Raw genomic sequence first — 7,471 nt, 5'->3', positions numbered from 1 at the left:
AGCGATCGGAACCTCACAGGAGGAGGAAACGCTTGAGGAAATGTAGCATGAAGCTTTCTGACAGCTTGAGGATAGCTTCCTGTCATCGCACGAGCTGATTGGTCACACCTTTATGATACTTCAGCAGCGCAGCAGCCAGGAATATAGAGACTTTGAATCATGTAATAGAGAGGCAAGAAAGCAGCCCCTGAACCTGGATGTGAGTCAGCATTTTACCACTTCTGGTTCCTACGTCAATCGTTTTTTTTAACGTGTTTAAAAGTTTAGATATAAGTTCTGCTGTTTCCAAAAGCGATGTTTTGTTCTAAAGCAAAACAACATATCGGTAAACACCCCACTGTTAAGAAGCTTCTATGTTAACAATTGTGACGAAATGAGACGCCCAACATTAGCCGCCGTTAGCTTAGCGGTGAAGACGTGCAGTTAATTCATAGCCTAACGTTACCGTGTTGCTTCTGGAGATCGCATTAACGCTTCAAAATTCATAAAGGTGTGTGGAGTACATGTGCGGATTATCTTTGTAACTAAACGTTTCTTTGCCAAAGATTTTATTTTCCGCATTATTCCAAAATTCAATGTTCAAATCCCATTGGCTTTTTGTCGACGGAGCCCTTTGAGATGCTAACGTCCTGTTCAGCTAACAAAAAATCCAGAGTGTGTAACAAAGGGGATTTCGTAACTTGTATAGTCTATGTCAGTGCTTCTCAAAGTGTGGTCCGCGGACCACTGGTGGTCCGTGAGCGCCCCCTAGTGGTCCGTGAGTATATTGGTAAAATTTCACATTTGAAATAAATAAATACATTTAAGTTTTCCGCACTCTCGCGGGAATATCTCCGCAATGGAACGAGCTTAAGTTTTACTTTTGATTGCATGATAAATCCCAGATAAACACCTTCATCACACATGTGGCCACTTGTTTATACAATTTTCAGGCGATTTGCAAAAAACGATGTGTTTTTGGATATTTGTGGAGTTAGGTGGTCCGCGAGTGTTTTTTTATTGGTTAAGTGGTCCTTGGTATGAAACAGTTTGACACACTGGTCTATGTACACAGGCAGTTGCACAGACATTGTGGGTTTTTTGGGCTACAGCTGGAGAACCAAACACTGTCTGTAAATTATGACACTGTTATTAACTCCCCCCCGTCCTCTCCTCCACCCACCAGGCCGAGCACCACCCTGTTGGAGCCGGGGAGCCCCGAGGCAGCGTCCTCGTCCGTGGGCACGGTGGAGGACTGGCTGCAGGCCATCGGCATGGAGAAATACCGGGACAACTTCACCGCCGCCGGGTACACCTCTCCAGAGGCCGTGGTGCACATGACACAAGAGTGAGTGGGGAGGGGGATATGAGAGGTGGGGAGGGGGGTATGAGAGGTGGGGAGGGGGATATGAGAGGTGGGGAGGAGGATATGAGAGGTGGGGAGGGGGGTATGAGAGGTGGGGAGGGGGATATGAGAGGTGGGGAGGGGGATATGAGAGGTGGGGAGGAAACAGAAAGAGAGGAAGGTGCAAGTTAGTGGGACATGTATTAGTCTTACTTGGTGTTAGTAGAAGAAAACTGTAAGATGAATTGTTCACTTATTAAAACACTAAGATGAAGAATAAGATGAGTTATTCTAGAAATTGAAGTCACAAGAATATGTTTTTCATTTCTGCAAAAAAAGTGAAGTGAACTTGCGTAGTTTAATGGTTTGCAAACACACCTATTTAAATGTGATATCACTGTAATCTGTTACATATGAAGCAACGTCCAGTAGCCAGTTAGCTTAACTTAGCATACAAACAGGAGAACACATCTAGCCTGGATCTATACAATGGTTTATGTTCTGCCTAGCAACACCACTACATTCTACAAAGGGTTAAATGGTACAGTTACATCCGTCACAAGATTGAAAGGCGTTATTATTTATATGGAAAATAGCTACAGCGAAGTTGTTGGAAAGAACATTTTGGAAAACATACAATAGCCGCTTTCACACCAAGTACTTTGCCGCACTTAGTTCCCAGCACTTAGTACCCAGCAGTTAGTTCCCAGCACTTAGTACCCAGCACTTAGTTCCCAGCACTTAGTTCCCAGCACTTAGTTTCTTTATGGAACTAAGAGCCGATCGCGTTCACACCGGAATAAATCCCTGGGGGAGGATTAGGCAAATGAAGCCGCTGACGTCACTTCTTCTTCTTCTTCTTCTGCTTTGGGTTTACTGGCAGGCCGCAAACCACTTCACGGCGTATACTGCCACCCGGAGTCCCCGGCCGGAAGTCCCCGGAGTTGGGGAAGGCTTCAGTAGAAGCTGCTGGGACTCCCAGCAGCTTCTACTGAAGCCTTCCGAGTAAATCGCCAGAACGCCCGACACCTCCTCATCTCCACCGCTCCCATGTTTTATTTAGTGTGGCCATAAGTTAGTCTCTCTGCGTTGGTGCGCGGGGCTAATGCTAATGCTAATAATGCTAATGCTAATGCTAATGCCAGCAAATAAAATGGCGGCTTCACAAAACTCTTCAGAGTTTTACGGGCCGTGGTTTTCAATTCGTCCAGCCAATCAGAAAGTGGTACTTTTTTCTCCCCAGGAAAGTCCCACCTCTCTAGCAGGCACTAACAATGGGGTAAAAGTTATCTGAACTAAGTTCTCTTTTTGGTGTGAACGCAAAATTCCAGGCACTAACGGAACTACACGGTAAAAGTACTCCGGTGTGAAAGCGCCTAATATAGTTAAGACATAAAAGAAATAAGGAAGTCATATAGTGCCAGTTGGTACACGTTAAAAGTAGTTATATGAAGAGTCAATCTCCTCCTATATCTCTCAGCGAGAAAGCAGATATGTGTATTTAAGAGCAGAATCAATCTGCGACACATTTTGCAAAGTCCACACGTGTTAAATGTTTCTCAGTCTGTCACTTGTCGGTTATATTTTCATTTCTCAGCCGTTAAGATTACAGGATTAGGATTGCTGTGTTGGCGAGTGAAATCCCTTAAACAGCCGTTAAAGTGTCAGGACAGTTCTCCAGAGCAAGGCTGTGCAAAGCATCACCAGGCCGACATGTGTGTTATCGTTGTCCCTGTTCCTAAAAGGTTTTTTCCCCCTTATCCTTTGCAGGGACATGGGGCGCATCGGCATCTCCTCGTCTGCACACCAGAACAAAATCCTGACCAGCGTCCAGGGAATGCTGTCCCAGATGCAACAGATGCAAGGCAGAATGGTTCCCGTCTGAGCGATTCCAACAAGAAATAAAGAAGGAAAAGGAAGCGTTAAATAAATAAATAACATAAAAAGTAAATACATATAAAAAAGAGACAAATAAACTATGGAGAAAAATAGTTTACCTCATCCATGCACTTTAAATTGGATCTAAAAGAAAAGAAGATGTTTTAAAGAATCAGACTTTTACCTTGCCCTCTTTTGTTGCTTGTGGAGAACGGGACGCTTCTTTCTGAAGCGTGTTATGGACAGACGGCTGGAAGAGTGCTTCCGAGAGGCCAATCTGGAGTGCCTTTAATGGTCTGGAAGGAACAGCGAGGGAGGGGGGGGAGACCTTCCCTTTTCTTCCTCCTTCTCTCGGGCAGTTTCTGGAACTTTCTTTCTGGAATAATCCGCGGAGCAGATTTCTTTGATTTCCCGTGACTTTGTTTATTGTACATGAAGTGTTTGTGTGGGACTCGCGGGCTAACCCCCGGCCACCATTGTTCTCTCTCAGCTGGATATCTTCTCAGACAAAATGGAGGATCCCGGCCGTCGTGTATAAACAGTGAATCTCTGAGAGGTTGAGGGTTGGATTCAGCGGGGGGGCTTTTTGTTTTTCCGGCCTCGTTTTTTTCTCCCAGAACGCTGTATTTCGTTGCCCTCGGGACGTTTCCCAGAATGTCTATGATCTTCCAGAGGAGCCTTCCCACTCCCCTGTCTTCGCCAAAACAATGCCCTCCCACACCTCAGATAAACACACCATTTGGATTCTTCCTCCACTCATCTCCCATCACCCCCCCTCCGGCTTCTGAAGGACTCTTCCTCCACACTTTAGATGGACAGCTGGTTTTTCCTAAATCGGACGCGTGAATGAAGGAATGTAAGCGTGGGACGAAAGGACACAACATGGATGCAGAGTGAATCATCGGCATCGCCAAGAAGATAAACAGAGGATTACTCAATCTGTCATCAAGGTGAGAATCCATACTACTTTTCTTTTTTCGATTCAGCACCGACGACGATATTGGATCTGAAGCCTCTTTGTTATTGCAGCATGCTTCTAATATCAACTATGTCTAGCACAGAGCGCCTTGAAGATGCTTTAGACCCCCCCCTCTGTTTCATCAGCTCCCGAAACGGTGTTAATTACCAAGTGGGTCGCGCGGCAGCAGATCAATAGCCGCTGGTCTGGGATCAGTCTGACGGCCCGATGCTGCGGGCATGATAATGAGAGGAATGACTCAGCCGCTGACTCACAATCAGCCGAACGCGGCGCCACCAGAGGCACACAATACTTTCCAGGGAAGAGAAGGAAGAGGGGCTTTTTGTCGGCGCTTTTTCTTGAGCGAGCACACACAATGTTTCCCGTGGCACCGGGGAGGTCTTGGATAGAAGAATTGCTCCCATGTCGACTCATTTAAATGCAACAGATTCCACTTATTTTCTCTCTTAATGCTCAATCCATGGCATTTACTGAGATAGTTTCACACATAAAGTCATGCTAACAAGTGAACAGAGCATTCATTTGGCTTACTAAGCAAAACCAAGACTGATCCCACCTAATTGAACTCGTTAGCTACGTGTACGACCACACTGTGTACACGGAGTCGCCAGTTAATCAGGTTTAGCACTAAGTCAAACTGATTCAGCAATAACTCCACCAATCAATTGTTTTAGTGGGTCAAATTAAACGTTATGGGAAGGCTGGAGGCTTGTGTTGATTTTAAATAACGCCGCCCCGAACAGTTATGCTGATCATTTTTAATCGGCTTCTCGTTTCGTCGATAAAATGTGTGAAAAATCCAGATGAGAAACTTGAGGGGCCATTGCTGATGTTCTTAAGTAGCTTGTTGGACCCGAGCAGCCGTTTGAAACCCTGACATAATGCATGTATGACGAAACCTATACAAAACAGTAAGATTGGAGAAGACAGAACATGCGTGAGAAACGAAACACAATAACTAAACAATGATAATGGTTGCGGTATGCGCTCGGTGCATCCTGATCCAATGTATACGCATTTAACTACACGAAGTATTGCAAAACAGTTTAAACCCATCCATCTTTCGACATGCAATCATTTACTTCACGTACACACAATTTAAACATCAAACCGACCCTAGATTAAATATTGAAAGTCATTTGCTGCGATTAATCATATTGAATGTCGAAGGCTTAACACACGGATTTGTTTCCGTTGGCATCACAGAAAAGCATCGTGCGGTTGCACTGAACACAGCGCGTTCGCCCAGCTGGTTGCATGTGTGTCGGAGTGCGTGTGCCAATAAGTCAAGGGCATGTTTCATATATTATGTACACACGGCAGCATGTGGCGCACACAAGTTAATACATCGTTGCCACAAAATCCATATTTCCCCCTGTGCGGCGGCCCGTTCTGTTTAGCAGATGAGTCCAATGTTCCACGGAGGACGAGAGGATTGTTGCCGAGGACTCGATGCCAAGCAGAAATTGTTTATATTCCAAACCGCCATGACTGATGCAGCCTCCCTTTCCCTTTCTCCCCAGCTGCTGCCGTCCATCACAGAAAGGATCCCCGTCTTTCTCGCCACGACTCTGAGTTCTTCCACTTTGTCTTCCTCCTCCCTTTTCGCCTCCTCCTCCGTGGAGATGACGGATCCGTCCTGGACCTCCGCCGTCACAACAACGACGAGCCGGAACGCGCTTTTGGGCCGCCCAGCAATGACCCGGAACGACGATGAATGATTTAAACAGCTTAAAAAGACAATAAGAAGAATGTAATATAATCGAGAAGCCCTGCTCCAGCGGATATTGGACTTTTATTTTGAAAGTTTCATTTTATTTTGCTTGCATGTAAAGTAACAACCGTTTGATTTGAGCGTGCGAATGTGATGGGTTGTGCGCATGTGTGTGTGTAGGAGTGTGTGTGTGTGTGTGAGTGACAACATATATGAAGTGCTATCAGTGATTGTGTTTTCATGCCACTGTGGAGGAAGAGAAGAGAACAGACGTATTATTTTTGACATGAAGAAGAAAAAAAACCCGGACTATTTTTTTCGCTTCGGAGTCGTCGAAAAAGCCGAGGTGTGTTGCTACCCCTCGTGCAAACTCTACTCAGCAGCTGCGGTTGTTTAACAGCTTTCTGGAATGCAGGCTTGGGGGTAACACACGCGGGGACACGCGGAGACACGCGGGGACACGCGGAGACACGCGGGGACACACGGACGAGAGTTTGGGCTCTCCGAGCTCGTGACAAGTCAAGGAGAGAATGTCAGGATGGAAGCAGTTCACAACAAAGGATCAAAGAAGGGAAACTTGAGTACTTTTATTTTTCCAGAGCGCATCATACAGCTACAGGGTTACCCAATGGACTAACTGCTTTTTGTTCATGTATCTCGAGTGCGAATGTTTCTGAATAACGCTTCATAAACACAACACCTCCGTCCTTAATACAGCTCGACTGCTCGGTCCTTTTGTTGGCGCTGCGATGCTCCTTTGGGTTTCACCTATCGAAAAGGACCTGTTTGGAAATATGCAAGACGTGTTGGGAAGAAGAAGGAAAGCAGAATGTACTGTAAAATACTTTTTTTCCTTTTACTTAAATGTTGGACGATTTCAAAAAGAAAAAGAAGAAAAAAAATAACGAGTTAATGTTTGTAATTGTATGCCTTCCGACGCCGTTTGATCTAGCCATGTCGATCTAACATCCTCTCGATCTCTGTTTTGTACTTTTGTTTTCAACGTGATCACGTTTCTTTCGGCCTTGTTTGTTTTATTTTTGTCAAGGAGCTCTAGGTACATGTAACTTATGTCATTTATTTATGTCCTTTTATATCTAGTTTGTAAAATAATAGCCTAAAGTGAAGAAAATAAAAGGGGTGCCAAAGTGCATTCTTAATAAAGTAGAAACCATACGATGATCTCTGTGCCTCTCATTCTCATTCGCACACACACACACACACACACACACACACACACACACACACACACACACACACACACACACACACACACACACACACACAGACGCACTTTGATCCAGCTTCCAATCTTTTTCCTTATCTCGTTCTTTTTTCCTGCCCATGTCAGACTTTCACCCACTTAACTCTAGCTCTGTGTTTCCTTCCCGCGTGCGACTCACACACACACACACACACACACACACACACACACACACACACACACACACACACACACACACACACACACACACACACTCACACACACACACACAGCACTGTCCATAGGCCTACTCCACGGGGAATATAGCACAAGAGAGACTGAAAGGTAAGACAGTCAACATAGTGAGGCTGA

General features: G+C 45.3%; 1 long non-coding RNA gene across 1 annotated transcript; it reads left to right on the top strand.

The window, feature by feature from the left end:
• The first annotated feature begins 1,168 nt into the window (after nt 1-1,168).
• Nucleotides 1,169-7,075, top strand: LOC117457909 (uncharacterized). Its single transcript, XR_004553375.1, has 3 exons — nt 1,169-1,327; nt 3,095-4,152; nt 5,705-7,075. It is a non-coding gene; the product is annotated as an uncharacterized lncRNA (long non-coding RNA).
• The last annotated feature ends 396 nt before the right edge of the window (nt 7,076-7,471 follow it).

This window comes from Pseudochaenichthys georgianus, chromosome 13, assembly GCF_902827115.2.
Source record: "Pseudochaenichthys georgianus chromosome 13, fPseGeo1.2, whole genome shotgun sequence".
Classification (NCBI taxonomy): Eukaryota; Metazoa; Chordata; class Actinopteri; order Perciformes; family Channichthyidae; genus Pseudochaenichthys; species Pseudochaenichthys georgianus.
This window is presented reverse-complemented; position numbering and strand designations above follow the sequence as displayed.